Here is a 16,854-nt window from a genome sequence, read left to right on the forward strand (position 1 = left end):
TGACACAGGCTAGAATTATCTGAGAAGAGGACCCTCACTTGGGAAAATAGCTCTATCAGCTTGGCCTGTACACAAACCTATGGTGCATCTGTTGATTGACGATTGATGTGGGAGGCTCCAGCCTACTGGAGTTGGTACCATCCCTGGGCGGATTGTCCTGGGTGCCATAAAAAAACAGGCTGCCAGCAAGCAGCATTTCTCGACAGTCTCTGCTTCTGTTCCTGCTTCCAGGTTTCTGCCTAGAGTCCCTGCTATGGATCTCCCTGGGAAGGGGAAGTAGAAGAGATCTCATGAGTGTACTGGGGGAGGGTAGAGATGGGAACATGAGGGATCAGATTGGAGGGTAGATGGAAAGGGAGAGACCTGAAAGAGATGACTAGAAATGGGGGAGGTGGGGGGGAGGCAGTTCAGGATCAGGTAATCAGGTAGAAACCTGGTGCAAAGGAAACTCCCAGGAATCTACAAAGATGACCCCAGCAAAGACGCCTAACAGTAATGGATGTGTCGCCTGAATTGGCCATCTCCTGGGACTGAGCCAGACTTCTGGTGGAGGGATTGGAACGCTGGCCCAGCCACACCACCTTTTACCTACAGCCATCCTGCCTATGGGATGTGTGGGGGTGGGTGGGTAAGGGTGGCATGGAGATTGTGGGAGTGGCCAACTAATGAGTGGTCCAGCCTCAGACCCATACCACGAGAGTGAGTCCACCCCTGACATTGCCTGGAGTGCCAAGACCCAGAGGCTGGAGGGCCCAGGGATCTAGGATAGAACCAAACACAGTTGGAGGGAAAAAAGAGCAATCTAATGATTCCTAATGATATTCTGCTATACTCATAGATTGGTGGATATTCCAATTGTTACCAGAAAGGCTTCATCCATCAACTGATGGAAACAGATGCAGCGACCCACAGCCAAGCATTGGGCCCATCTGGGGGAATCCTGCTGAAGAGAAGATTTCAGGAAAGTATTGAAAGAGTCAGTGGCCTCACATCATCTATTTCCCTTTCTTTGTTATTCCTTAATGAAGTAAGAATAGTAACTACAAGTGTACACATGAATATGCTACTATTTAGGTGCAGGTTAGCATTAAGATAGAAATTCACCTGAGTATAAGCCTGAGGTCCTAGCTGTTCCCCATAAAGCCAAGGATAGCATAATGGTCTAAAGCCTGGGATTAGTATATGACACTTTTCTCTGTCACAGAGGAAGCTTCTATGTGAATCCCAGACTAGTGTCATATTCTAGGTAAAGACTAAAATACAGCCCACTATGAATCATATACAGGGGTCTAAAGCAATGGTTCAGCAGTTAAGAGGCACTGGCTGCTCTTCCAGAGGACCTTGGTAAGATCCAATACACCCTGAAGACTGTTGACACCATTCTGTATCTCTAGTGCTAGGGAGTAATTCAGTGACTTCTTCTCGCCTCTGAGGGTATTGCATTGCATGTAATACATATATGCAGGCAAAACACCCATACAAACAAATTTTTTAAAAAAAGAAAAAGAAAAAAATAATCAAATGCATCTAGACTATTGAGGGCCTAGTACAGATTTCAGCCAAAAAGAGGAATAATAAAACTTTCAGAATTAGAGGATATAAATGATCATAAATTTAAATACTACCACCACCTCTCTCTCCCTCCCTCTCTCCCTCTCTCTCTCTCTCTCTCTCTCTCTCTAATAAATCAAATAAAGGACCATGAGAAAAGAAAATACCTTAAAGGAGAGAAAAGGGAAAGAAAAGTGATTAATCCATGTGTCATGAAAGCAAGATTCAGTTCGGTGATTTGTGAGGAGGACGATGGCCAAATAAGAGGTGCAGGAGAATGGGAGAAGACAGTGAAGAATGGAGGAGTACAATCAAAGTATGTACGGCGGAGTATAATGAAGCCCGTCGTTTTGTATGTTAACTTTTAAAAGTACTTAAACACTGCTTTGTATTAGGCATCTTAAGGTTCATTTTCCCCTAAATTTATAAAATAAAACTATTATACAGACAATAAATGCTACAGGAAGAAGAAAATCTTCAGAGCCACTTAGCCAGGAATTGTACCAAAATTCATTAAAAGCTGCATGCACACTTAGACAGATCACTACGGGCCCTGGTGAGCTCTGCTGGTGAGCTCTGCTGTCTTAGCTGCTCTCTAACTGGGAATGGCGTGGGGCTTTGAAATAGCGCACCCGCCAATGACACACCTCTTCCAACAAGGCCGCACCGCCTAAGCCTTCCCAAGGAATTTCAACTGGCAATCAAGCATTTAGATGTGTAAGCCTGTGGGGGCCATCCCGCGACCTCTTTCTCTTTTCTGTTGTTGGTTTTGCAAGTGCATATGAATCAGATGTTGTACACATGCAAATTCATCTTTACTTAATGTGTGGTACAAGTGATTTTGCCTGTAAGTGGAGGCCAGAGGTTGATATAAGTATCGTCTTCCTTATATATTAAGGCAGAGTTTCTCTGAACTTTAACTTTCTGATTCACCTGTCTAGCTAGCCAGCTTGCTCCAAGAAGTTTCTGGTGGGACACCATGCCCCTCAGGCACTTGCCTGGGTATTAAATATCTGAACTCCAGTCCCCATATTTACACAGGCAGGGCAAGCATTTTACCTGAAGAGCTATATTTCTACTCCCAGTTTTCTCTCTTTCTTTGTTTTTAAAGACTTAGTTCTCTATTTTTTTATTTATTTGTGTTTGTTTGACTATATGCTATGTATTTGCCTGTGCCCGTACAGGCCATAAAGGCCATCAGATTCCTTGGAGCTGGAGTTACATGCTCGGGATTGTAAAAGTTATAGGGTGTGTGTTATAAGCCTCCTGATATGGGTGCTGGGAACCAAATCCCAGTCCCTTGAAAGATCGGCAAGCACTCAAACTCTGAGACATCTCCCTAATGCTCAGCTTTCTCTTCTGACATCTGCAGGTTCTGGACACATATGGGATACACAAACATACATGCAGGCAAAACACACACATACATATGATAAAAATGAGATGTTAAAAATGATATTCAAAATGTATACCCCTTAAAACCAAATACTACTGTTCTGTTTTTCCTTTCAGTAATTTTTATTATTATTTAAAAAAATTTTAAATTTAAATATATTTTGATCATAGTTTTCCTTTCACTCCAATCCTTCTAGAGCTCCCTCTCCATGCCCACCCAACTTTAAGTCGTTTCTCTAAACAAATAAATTCCCCAGAATCAAAATAACAAAATACAACAACATCTCTCCCAACAACATCAACAAAATATTGTAACCAAACAAAAGCACACAAAAAGCCGTGGAGTCCATTATATGTTGGTCAACTACCCTGAACATGAGGCCCATCATGGAGTGGTTGATATACCCACTCGAGTGCAGATAGCTAGTTTTCTGTTTCCCAGCAGGTATAAATGGTATTTCAGTTGTTAACATTTACCCTAGTGGCTAGGTTTTCATTCATTCATTTTTTTAAAAATGTAACACTGTTCTAAAAAAAAAGGTAGCAATAAAATTACTCCTACTGACATTCTGTTATACTCATAGATCAGGGTCTTGCTCAGCCTTCATCAGAGAAACTTCCTCCTGCAGCAGGTGGGAACAAATATAGAGACTCACAGACAGTCATTATGAAGAGAATGAGAGATGTTAGAACACTCTGCCCTAACTGGGATGTCTCCCTCAAATTTCTCCCCTTAAGAATGTAAGAGCCAGAGGGAATGGAGGACACCAAAAAAACAAGGCCCTCTATATCTGTGTTTTAGGATATGACATCCAGTTTGGTGTTTTTTTTTTTTTTTTTTTTTTTTTTTTTTTTTTTTTTTTTTTTTTTTCGAGACAGGGTTTCTCTGTGTAGCTTTGCGCCTTTCCTGGAACTCGCTTTGGAAACCAGGCTGGCCTCGAACTCACAGAGATCCGCCTGGCTCTGCCTCCCGAGTGCTGGGATTAAAGGCGTGCGCCACCACCGCCCGGCAGTTTGGTGTTTTTAGGTGATTCCTAAGTGTGTAAACAAGTAGGCCTCTGTTTTTTGGGCCTTCTCTTGGACTCTTTCCTTCTGTTGATTTGTCTTGTTCAACCGCAATGTATTATTTTTTTATCTTATTGTGTTTTATATTCTTATTTTTAAAAAGGTATATCTCTTATTCTCTAGACTCAAAAGTCCTCTCCAGAATTAATGGGAGTGGAAGGGCAGGAAACACAGAGCATATAGAATGTGTGGTTGAAGCTAATGTGGAAAATATTCATCTGGAGAAGAAACTACTTAGATTAACACTAAAACTTGCAGGAAAATCACTTATGAGACATAGTTATAGAAAGGAACTGCTTATACAAATTGAACCATAGAGTGGAAGGATCAGAGCTGATGGGCTGTTCCCAGTATAAATTTCATACCTCTTCTAACAGACTCCACTACAAAACACATTGGATGCTCTCAGCAAACAGATTTGCTTCAGGGACTCATGTTTACCTTGATGCATTGATTATTAGAAACTCAAAGATAAATTATACTGTTCAATCTGAATTCAATTCATTTTCAACTAAGATACTTTAGTACAGTTTACCCTTTGTCTTTTCATTATTTCTTTATTCTTTTAAATATTTATAAACCACAGGAAAATTGCAAATACAATACAAAGAAGAAGAGGAGGAGGAGGAGCATTTTCCTGTGAGCCATTTCTAAGGTTTGCAATGTGATTCCCCACCACCTCTGAAGATTTTAGAGTAATTCTTTCAAAGACATTCTCCTGCATAACCTCAATAAAGCCATCAAAATCAGGAAGTTATGTTGATACATTAGCATCATAAAACCCACACACTTCCCTCAAATTTCACCACTTGTTCCTATAATGTCATTAGTGACAAAAAGATACTCCAAGTCACTGTTACCTTGGATGTTGTCTGTCTCATCTCCTACATCCTCAGATGCTCCTCATTTTTTGCTTGTCTTGCATGACCTTGGCACTGAACAATAAAAACCAGTTTTTATAACATCCCTGACTTCAGTTTATCTCATGTTTCTTTATGATTATAGTTAGGAATTTTGCATATTTATCTGAAAAGTGTTGCAGACAGTATGTTATTTTTTTTCCTTTTGCTTATTGTCTCATATCTGGCTTTAAACTGCTTCAACATTTATATTGTTATTTTTCTACCATTTGATTAAGATACAGTTAATGAAGTTTCTCTGTTGTAATGGTCTTCCTTTTCTCCTTATATTTAGTAATTGTTTAGGAGGAAACCCATGGAAAACCATGCTCCCTCACTGGTGTCTAGGCAAAGTGTTCGATTTTCACCACTGATGTGTCATCTGTGTACCTGGAATGTTTGTCCTTTTGAGATTCGGATTATGCCAGGTTTGGACAGAACTCTGCAAGCTGGCTTCTGCTGTGCTTCCTTTTCTCTGATCTCCAGTGTCTACTATGTTCTCTGAACATTCCTCCATTTCTGGAACAAGAACTTCAAAGGCTATCATTTGCTTCTTTCTAAGGAAATCTGGTTCCCTCTAGAAAAGAATTGTGCTGAAGGAGCTAAAGATCTAGGGCTGGAGATTGCTCAGTGGTCAAGAGCACTTGCTGCACTTTCAAAGGACCTAGTTTAAGTTCCCAGCACTCATATATCCACACACAATTGTCCGTCACTTCAATTCTAGAGTATCTGCTGTTCTCTTCTGGCTTTAGCAAGCACCAGGCACACATTGGTACACACACATGCATGCAGGAAAATCACCAGGCACTCATGTGATACACATATATGCATGCAGGAAAATATTCATAGCTATAAAATGAAATAAATATGTCTAAACAAGAAAAAGAAACTATAGACCTAGGAACTACATGTGTTATTGAGGTATCATTGTTGCCAGACCCTGATATGGAAATCTAACCCTATCACAGAGTGGATTGATTACTTTTCTTGTATCAGTGACCAAATAGCTAAGAGAAGAAACTTAAGGAAGGTGGAGTCATGGGATGCGAGCACAGCACAGCATGGTGGGGGAGACACAGCAGGGACAAGACTGCTGGCTGCACCTTCAGCAGTAAGGAAGACTGCAGTAAATGCTGCCATTCCTCTCACTTCTTCCTCTTCATACAATCAGGGAGCTCACCCCATGCAATGATGCCAATCACATTTAGGGGGGGTCCCCCCTCTTCAGTTGTATCTATTTAAAAATCACTCTCACAGATGTAAACAGAGGTTTATTTCTGAGGGGTTCTAAATCCAGGCAAGTTGTCATTGAAGATTAGCCATCAAATGATTGGTCCCAACATTCCCCTCTGCGTACATTAAACGTCTTCTTCAATAAGTAGAAATTTACAACGTATTCTATCTATTATGCTTGTTGCCCAGTCTGCCCTGTGTCTAAACTCTTCCCAGAGGGTCTAGCATTTCGCCCCGTGTCATTATCACTCACCCACAGGGACTTCCTTTGTCAACGAATGCAGATGCTAACCAGGTCCCACGTGCTGCTTCCACTGTGCCCGCTAACTCCCATTAGCAGATGCCCATCTTGGTCAACCCTGGTTAATATTTCTGGTGTCAAATTCTTCAAGAAGGAATGGTAGGAAATCAGAAAGCTAGGAAGGAAAATTCTCCTTAAATGTGTACTAGAATTATATCTTGAGGCTGTGTTCTCATTTTAGCAATGGTATTATATATGGATCTCTCATAATCTTCTTTGTAGCCCATTCGAAGGGCATAAACAATATAAAATGATGCAAACAAAATTTCAGTTGGAAGACTTCAAGAATACTTCTGAGTAGTAGGAAAGTAGAGTGTTCATCAAATCTGCATGTTGAGACCTCTCAGAACATAAAAGTGTGCTTTCGGAGACACGCTCTCCTTCACAAACACCAAGGCAGATGAAAGGAATGGCCCCAGGAATGTTAGTGGCACTTTGATTTGTACATCTCTTCCTACTCACATGCCTGAATGTACTACCTGTGTGATCTTGAGCATTTACCTAACATTTCTTTGAGCTGATTTCATCATCCACGAAAGGCAAAGTCTTGCTTCCTTGTCACCATCACAGGAATGTCATTGTGATTTTCGTGAAGTATACACTATTTTGAATTTCTCAGTAACTGCCAATATATTCTCCATCTAAGATCAGGAGAAAATATATCACCACAAGTTCATGATGGGGAGCTGCCCTGTGGGGATCTCTCTGGATTTAGTGTTAAAGAAAAAAACAATTTCTCCAGCTCCGTGGCATGATGCCACAGCTGGAGAGAACCTACCCCTGGGATCAAAAGGGAAAGCATACAGCTTTGAGTGGGCATGAAGCTGGCAGCTGATGGGTTCCAGTAAGAGAGAGAAGACCCAAATTCAGGAAGCAGGTGTGTTATCTAAGTGAATAAGGCCTGGATCTAGGCAACAAGAGCTGTCTACCAGATAAAAATGATGAAAGATAGTAGTCAGCAGCCTGCCCCTGCCTTCCTAACCCACAACTTACTTTATATTTTCAAAAATATATACAAAGCTATTTACTGCAGCATTATTTATGATGGCAAAAAAGAAAAACCAGGAAAGTAGAAGAAAACTGAATACTAAAAAAATAAGATAACGGTAGATTTTTTTTAAATCACAGATTGAAAAACAAATGAACAAATAAAACCCAAAAAGAACCACATGAAGAAACAGGTGTGCAGATTCATTTATTTACCGTTAACCTAGACCTTGAAAAGATTTGAGAAACAGAAGAAGCTGAACAAACATACTTTGCTTGAATTTTGTTTTTTTAATTTGAATATGTAGATATTTTTCATTAAATAACATTGTATTAACATGTATGGATTTTATTATTATGAATTAAAAATGCAGAATTTAGTAACAGCTCTCACAACAGCCGTTCAAAAACCATGGGATGAACAAAGATTGTTAATTACATAAAAAGATTTCTGAACTTTTAAAAAGATGAAATACAGATCTTCTGCCAGAGAGAAATTTCTGTAAGTAAAGTTATTTTGAATTTAAAGAAAAAGGTAGGGGGGGGGTACATTTTTCACCAGTTATTTAAACCAGAGGGCTATACTGTTTTGACTGCCATCGAATGGAGGAGCAAGAATTTAAACTCCCTAAGAAAAAAGATGTTATATAATGAGGAGCTGTGTGAATTGTCATCAGAATATATTTTGTCCATCCATGGCCAGTGGTTTGTAATTCTGTCAGTTCACTTTCACTGTTGCTGTGAAGATCAAAGAAAGACATAATATAAAAATGATTTAATAACTACATAAATGTGAGAAATTTATCATTTGCATTAAGAATTATTTTTATCCAAATATTTTGAAACCTGGCATGAATACTTGAGGCTCCCAATACACTTACAACTAAACTACAGAATAAATATATTGCAAATAAACTCAGACACAAAGAGAATCATCCAGTCCCCTGACTAGCCGTGTGGTATGTGAGACCCTGCAGGCAAGAAAGAAATGATTGTCTGATCAGAGGCTACACAATGATATTCATAGCTATTCAACAGTATATACAGCACATCCTCAGAGAAACATAATCACGCAGTGTTAAATTCAGAGCACAAACTTACAGGGAATAAGAAATTTCAGTAGAAAATAAATGATATCCACATTGGGGCATCTTTGACCATAACTTTGGAAGATGGAGGGTTAAAGTGCCTTCGGATGTCACTTGTACCCATATATTGTGACTGTCTAATTCATGGTTTTGAGAGCCACAACTTGCAAACTTCCTAGCACCTAGGGACATTCTCTGCCATTAATTTGGGTGTAGGAGTCCCTTTGCAATAACTAGGAAATGTAGGGGAAGAATTAATGGCAGGGTAGAGCCTTTACTCAGTAGACAATAGCAGTGTGTATGAGTAGGAGACAATTAATTGCAGCATTGGTCTCCGTTCCAAAATTCCCAGGTCTATGCACAGAAATACATGTTCACTGGAGGGTCACCGAAAACAGTAAAAGTAAGGTTCCAAAAACTCATTCCTAACTAAAGCATATCTGCTTCGCAATGGAACAAAAATCCTCTGTAAATGAGCTTATGTGTATCCAGATTCCTCAAAGAGAGCAGAGTAACATTTTCCTGTTCAAAATCAAGGATTTAATGTAATTCTGAACATCTTTGATTTTCTCTTCAAGAAACTCTCACGCTGCATAGGACCTGTAGGTTTAGTAATTGAAAAGATATTGGGCTTGCTACAAACAAAACTCACTGTTCTCAAAGACAGATTTCAGAGACCCACATAAAGATTTTCCATTTGTTTATGCAACAAGAACTACTGCATGTGGCTGCTTTAATAAGGGGGAAGTCAGCTAACTCAGTATCCTATAATTACTTCTTAGGTTATACTGTGTTACTGACCTATCCTGGAAGCTACACCTATGCCATGACCAAGTAAGAGATACTGGCTTGCAAAACCTGAATAAGGAAATATAGGACACATCAAGATGGAGTCTTTCTTTGTGTCTCTGACTTACTCCTATTCAAACAGGAAATAGGATGCCTCTAATTCCACTGATTACCAGTTTCAGTATCAACTTATCAGGACAATGATAGGCCCCATACAAATGTCACTCTAATGTTTTTTTCCCAACAGAAGTAGAAGCTGATCTATATATCCCAGAGCAATTGTACAAGAGCACATTGTATTTGCCAGCTCACTCTTTGAGCCTTGCTAGTCAGATGCTTAGTTTTCTGTAATTGAGATTTTACCCAAAGAATTCCAATGGAATGTTTAAAACTCAATTTTCCTGTAATCTCTCAGAATCTGGTTTCATTTATATTCAACTCACATAATGTCTCTTGTGAGTAAAGCAGATCTACTCTCAAGAGTAAACTTCGCCAAGAAACTCAGGACAGAGACATCTGCAAGTGACTTGGTAGAGACTTTTCATGTCTTTCAGGTAGAAGGGCATACCCTTGTCAGTGTATATTCGCCATCAGAATGAAACACTTGAGCTTTTCAAAATGTCACTAAAAATAAAACTATTTTGTTTTTATTAGTAGACTCTTAGAGTTTTCAAATAAGCTGTGTTAATTTAACAGCACAATAGGCTATATTCCAATGTCATATTGAAGGGGCAGGGAGATTCATTCAAAAGAGACACCATATATAAAAATTTGCTTCTCAAAATAATGGGAAAATACTCAGTTTACAAAGTTAGATTAGATTTTAAATTCAGGTTCTGTTGCTTTATTGGCTCCTATCTTAAGCTTCTGTTTCTTAAAGTGCATGTGGTTGAACTTAGCTCTCAGGGTTACTAGATTATTTTTTTAATTTAGATATACAAAATTGTTTTGTAAATGGTTAAGCAATATGTCTTTCTCTTTTATGAATATGATGGTACTACTAAAAATTAGAAATTAAAGTCATGAAGTAATAAAATGGGAAGGATAGAGTTTTTCTTGATGATTCTCTTGTTTTAATGTGCTTCATTCTGTAAATGAAATGAAGTCTTATTCTGTTTAACAATCATTTACTGAGCTTCTCTATGAACCAGGATGTCTATTGAAGTTGGAGAAACAGTTAATTAACAGGAATGCCTGAAGGAGTTAAGATCCAGGTCAAGGAAGTATCTGCCCAAAGTTTGAAAATTTGAGGTTTAAACGCTATAAAAAGGATCAATAAATTTCTCATATTTTGAGTCTCTGCCCAGGACTCAACTTCCACTGCCTCTGTGCTCAGGTTTTCTCATCTGCCTCAAATCATAGGAAGTTTATAAAAGTCATTTAACACTTTAAAAATGCCAGTTTTCTAAAGCTCCGGACCAGATGTCTCCACCAAATCCCTCTCCTCAGAGCTCACGGGAACCCAGTGGATGAGAAGGTAGGAGCTGCGAAGACAGAGGGGGAAAGAGGACCCCAGAATAAGGCCTTATAAAAACAACTGAGCATAGCATGCTCTTACTTATAAGTGGATATAAGCTATAAAGAAAAAAAAATAATCATGCTATGGACCACAGACCCGGAAAGGCTAAGTAACAAAGCAGCGGGCTTAAGGAGTGGGAGTGGGTGGGGGACACAAGGATCTGCCTGGGAAGGGGAAATAGAATATATTTCACTAATGGACTCAGGGGTGGGTCGGGTTGGGAATAGGAGGGATCAGTTAGAGGAGGGGGGAAAAAAGGAGAAATTACTGGAATTGGCGGGAGGGGCATTTCGGGGGCAAGGTGGAAACCTAGGGCCGGAAATCTATGAGAGTAACCATAGCAAAGACTGCTGGTAATGGCAGACAGACAGCCTCAACTGGCCATCTTCTGTAACCAGGCAAGGCCTCAAGTGTTGGGATGAGGACACCAAGTCAGCCTCAAAACCTTCTACCTACAGTTTATCCGGCCTGCATAGTGTTCTAGGACCAGAGCCTAGCAGAATTGTCATCAGACAGACCCAAAGAGACTTCAACCACCAATTGACGGGAGCAGATGCAGGGATTCCACAGCCAAACATTAGGCAGAGATCAGGGAGTCCTGCGGAGGAGGGAAGGAAGGATCAGAGGAACCAGAGGGGAAAGGGACACCAGGAGAACAAGGCCCACAGAATTAACTGACTGAGACTCATGGGAGCTTGCAGAGATCAGGGAGCCAATAGGACTCTGACCTGGGTCTTCTGCATACATGTGATGATTGAGTAACTTACTGTTTTGTGGGATTTCTAACAGTGGAAGCAAGAGCTATCTGTAACTCTTTTGCCTGCTTATGGGACCCTGCCCCTCCTACTGGGTTGCCTCATCTAGCCTTGATGTGATCATATGGGCCGGGTTTTATTGTAGGTTCTTGTGCTGTGTTTGGTTTATGTCCCTAGGAGGCATGCTCTTGTCTGAGGTGGGGAAACTGCAGTATATAATATATACTGCAATGTATTAGATGAGAGAAGAATACAAATTTAAATTTAAGCCGGGCGGTGGTGGCGCACGCCTTTAATCCCAGCACTCGGGAGGCAGAGCCAGGCGGATCTCTGTGAGTTTGAGGCCAGCCTGGGCTACCAAGTGAGTTCCAGGAAAGGCACAAAGCTACACAGAGAAACCCTGTCTCAAAAAACAAAAAACAAAAAAAAAAAATTTAAATTTAAAAAAACTGAGCAAAGCTCACATGAACTCACAAGACTGAAGCAGTATGTACAGGGCCTGCACAGGTCTGCACCAGGTTTTCTGCACACATACTACAGTTTTCAGTTTAGTACTTTTATGGGACTCCTGAATGTGTGAAGGAATGTGCTTCTTTTTCTTGTGCCTTTTCTTGGGGCTTTTTTATTTTTCTGTTGGGTTGTCATGTCTAACTTCAATAGGATGGTTTTTGTTTTATCTTATTGTATTTTTTTTTTATGTTTAGTTGTTAGCTCCTAGATGCTTGTTTTGTATAATGAGAGACAGGTGTATGATGTATGCATATATGTATCTCAAATATAATATATATATATAATATATATATATGAGTCATGTCTATATATATGAGAGAGATATAAAGAGATGAGTATGTGTGTGTCTATACACAAATGGGGAGGTTTTCCCTGAAGTGCCAGTTAAGTTCTAATTTTTATTTCCTTCATTTACAACCACTAGAATTTGAAGGTGGGAAAGGGTTAAATTTTATGAATGGCTTCTGAAAGAATTAAAAGTGTTTAGAAACCAGTGTTCCCCAAACGAATGCCACTTTTTGTCTTAGATTAATCAGGCCCATTACATACTACAGACAAGGCCAGGGTATTCATTAGAGTAGCTGGAGTGTCGTCTTTCCCTGCTGAGTCCTTCATTTATCTGGGCTGCTCTTTCATAAACCAAAGATGTAAAACACTCGTAACTTGTCCCCCTACAGTGTCCTTCCTCTTCCCAGGCATGGACACCACTTCTGCTTTTCAGTCACATTCAGTTTTTGGAAGGTACCTGCATTCCTCTTTGCCGGCACATACATTTGCCCCAATGCTGGTGTGCTTTTCCTCCTCTGGTTTATGGAGTGTATTTTTAATCCCCAGCAAAATGAATCTGCCATGCTTTCCAAACTTACCCAGGTAGGCTCCCTCTTAGCATCCGACTTTGTCAATACTGTTACTACAGCATCCTCCATGCAGTATCATAATTGCATTTGTGCATGACTGAGTTGTCCATTCAGTCACCCACTCACTTGACAATCATTTATTGATTAGTCACTTTGTGCCAATTGTTCATACTGATACCAAGTACTAAAAGCAAGGTCCTTGCTTTTGAGGAGCTTACAAGGTGATTACAGATCTATGACTGCTAACACAGAGGGCATACACTGGGTAAAGTAGAAACCAGAAGCAAACTGCAGGCTTAAGTTTAATATTAAAGTTAGAAAACTCAGAGAAACTCAGAAGTAAACTACTGTCACCTGTGCATGAAAGAGATTTCGAAACAGTTAAGTGATTCAAACCGCTTACCACACCCCACAACTATATATTCAGTGCCTCTAGTACCAAACTCAATAGGTCTAGAGTTCAATGCATCTGTGCTCATCTTTGTCCCTCCCTCCTCCATCTACTTGCTTCTGTATTTTCTGCACATTAATGATACCCCATATACCTAGTTTCTCCAATAGAAAATACAATGTTACCCTAGATTCCTCCCACTTACATCTAGTTGCTCATGATAACTGTTACATACAAGTGATTCTTCTCTGTGTCACATAAAATGACTTAATTGTTGTCACAACTATTCAACTCAATGGATCACTGGATTACCACAAACAGTCTCTCTCTCTCTCTCTCTCTCTCTCTCTCTCTCTCTCTCTCTCTCTCTCTCCTTTTTCTCTCTCATACATGTATATAATGTTCTTTTGTCAAATATACCCTGAATCATATACCTCTCCATACTTTTCTATTCCAACTTCATGTATTTCTTTCGACCCACTTATTCCACTTACTGTTGCTACCATGTGTATGGGAGTCTTAGTTGGGTTTTTACTGCTGTGAAGAAACACTATGACTACGGGAACTCTTATAAGGAAAATATTTAATTGAAGTGGCAGCTTACAATATCAGAAGTTCAGTCTATTATCACGGCAAGGAGCATGGCAGCAGGCACACAGATGTGGTACTAGAGAAGTAACTAAAAGTGTTATGTCTTACAGGCAACAGGAAGTTGACTGACTGTCATACGGAGGGAAGCTTAAGCAAAAGAGATCTCAAAACCCACCCACACAGTGACACACTTCCTACAACAAGGCCACACCTCCTAATAGTACCACTCCCTTTGGGAGCCATTTTCTTTCAAACCACCACATTGGGTATAGACCCATCCACTGGAGTATGGACAACCTACAAAGAACAGCATTCCTGAGGAAAACTGAATCTTCGTCCCCTAACAGCCACCAGTTACCAATGGTTCTTCTGCTGTGTGGGATTTCATGAGACCTCCTGCATCCATGCTGGAACACTGGCTAGCTTGATTTTGTACACTTCTTGTATATGCAGTCACAGATACTGTGAATTCAAGTGTGTAATGACCCTGTCACATCCAGAAAAGACTATTTTATAACTCTTCCACAAACACACAATTGGTCAAATTGCAAAAAATAGGTTGGTGAGTGCTCAGCCCTAAATAGAATATCTTTATCACCCCTGCCCACCAAGTTCAGTGACTTAATGCTATTTTCCCCCTTTATGTCACCATACACTTGGGACAAAAAAAGTTCTTTTTGAAGATGTTTATCAAAGATCATGTTGTTCAAATGGTAAAAATATTTCAGTTGCTTCTCATCACATTTAGAATAATTTCTCATGCATTATTCTAGACCCCCATCATCTAACCCCTCCAGACTTAACCTTCACTTTTGAATTGAACTTGGATCTCTGTCTTCCAGCCATATGGAAGTGTTTTGATTCTCTCCACAACAAATTGTGGCTTCACTTTGGTGTGACTTTGGCCTTGGTTATAAATTTGACTTTATTTCAAGTCCATTTAAAGTTCAAGTCTACTAGAGAGGCTTTACATCTTCCTTGGGTATCCATATTTATATATGTTCATGTTTACATCTATCATGCTTTTTAAAACATACCTACCATAATGGTAAGTTTAATTTTCTGTCTTTAAGCTGGTTTATGTTGTTTTCCTTTCCTCTTTGACTTTTTGTTCTGTACTGAATTGAAACATTCCATCCTAGAGGGGAACCATTGAAAGTCAAGAAATAAACACACACATACACACACACACACACACCTTACAAGTCTTAAGAGAGTCCTGAAACTTAGAAAAATTAGAAGGCCCTCCCTAAGGTTGTACAGCAATATTAGTTTTTTGAGAGAGGAGATTTTTCAACCATAAAGCTGTTTATAAGTCATGGAAGGAGAATATAATGCCAGTATACAACTTTTGTGAGTCAGCACCCATGCTGGATAGAATGGGCTTTTTATTGATGTAGCTACCTCTGAGTTTTTCATGCTTCTGTAAGTAACCTAATAAACTCACTGATTTACTATGCTAGATGTGTGTGGAATTATTTCTTGATCTGTCATCACCCCATTTGAAGTGAATATATTTGCTCATGTCATACACACTATCCAGACTTTCTGCTACCTCTTATTTTCTTAATTCCAGCACCACGTACATATTTGATACTCACTAAGTGTATATTTAGTAAGTGAATGAAAGACCATGAAGGAGCAAATGCTATACAGGTAGAAAAATGTGATACTCAAAATTCTCAGTCAGTTAATTCTCACTTGTACTGATACTTGCACTATCTAATTGATTTAACTTCAGAAACAAATAATATCCCTAATTTCACCATGAGGTAAAAGTAAATAGTAAATATAGTATTAGGAAGTATCAGTAAAACTGTAAAAATATTTAAATGACAAGGGATTTTTTCAAATATAAATTAAACAAAATGATTTCTTAACTCCTGGTTTGTAAAGAATGGCTTTGTAGTGAATGAGTTCTGTACCAGGAACCAGAAAACCTTTCTGCAAAGGACCACATGTAGTGCTATCACACAGGCTTCTCAATTTTTTAAAAGAAACACTTGAAACTGTGAAAACATTCTCGGTCAAAAATAGATCATTTCTCAGTATGGATGGGGAAGGGACTCATAAAGCCCCACCATACCTGTGGAACTATGTGAATGGGTGATATGAAGGCTAGAAGAGAGAGAAGGTATGGTAGGGAAAGCTAAAGACATGTCAACAATGACAAGTTGAAACCTACTACTTTAAAAGCTTTTGTTTATGAGTGTATGCATGGATGTGTGTGTGTGTGTGTGTACATTACAGGACCTAGAATAGACGTCACTCCCAGCAGAAGACCAGATAGGCTGCCCACAGATTTCCTCCATTCTCTCTGTTCTCTCAGACGCAATCCTCAAAGTCATCCCTACTGCTGCAACAAAACACTAGCTATAGTCTCCTTTTCCCACTGTCCATGCCTCCTGTGGATCTCACTGACAATCCCAGCAGCCTCGTCTTACCCTAGCCTCCAATATTGACAAGTATTCCCCTTGAACTTACCAGCAGAGCATGCCAGTTAAACATGGAACACAGAGTGAACACAAACTCTAAAAATCTGGAAAGGAAACAAGCCAAGGAACAAAACACCCACCCAACAAAGACAAACCTGGAAATCAGCCCAAAAATGTACAATCACGACAAAACCAGATGCATGGATGCCAGTACAAGAACATAATCAATAACAGCCAGGACAATATGTTTCCACCTGAGTCCGGTTGTGATAATATGTAGGCCCTAAATATTTCAACATAGCTGAAGCACAATTAAAAGACCTTAAAACCAACTGCATGAAGATAATAAACAACCTTAAAGAGGAAATGAATAAATCCCTAAGTGAAAGTCAAGGGTTGGGGGGACAGTTGAAGTAAATGAGTAAAACAGTTCAAGACCTGAATATACAAAAAGAAGCAATAAAGAAAATACAAACTGAGGGAATTCC

At 39.5% G+C, this 16,854-nt stretch overlaps 1 long non-coding RNA gene across 1 annotated transcript; it reads left to right on the forward strand.

Annotated features, from left to right (window-relative positions):
• Positions 1-687: 687 nt before the first annotated feature.
• LOC128097754 (uncharacterized) lies at positions 688-10,929 on the forward strand. The gene is made up of 4 exons (XR_008213973.1): positions 688-976; positions 1,698-1,867; positions 4,598-4,666; positions 5,206-10,929. It is a non-coding gene; the product is annotated as an uncharacterized LOC128097754 (long non-coding RNA).
• Positions 10,930-16,854: the final 5,925 nt, after the last annotated feature.

This window comes from Peromyscus californicus, unplaced genomic scaffold (assembly GCF_007827085.1).
Source record: "Peromyscus californicus insignis strain IS unplaced genomic scaffold, ASM782708v3 Scaffold_5__1_contigs__length_169319896, whole genome shotgun sequence".
In the NCBI taxonomy this organism is placed as follows: Eukaryota; Metazoa; Chordata; class Mammalia; order Rodentia; family Cricetidae; genus Peromyscus; species Peromyscus californicus.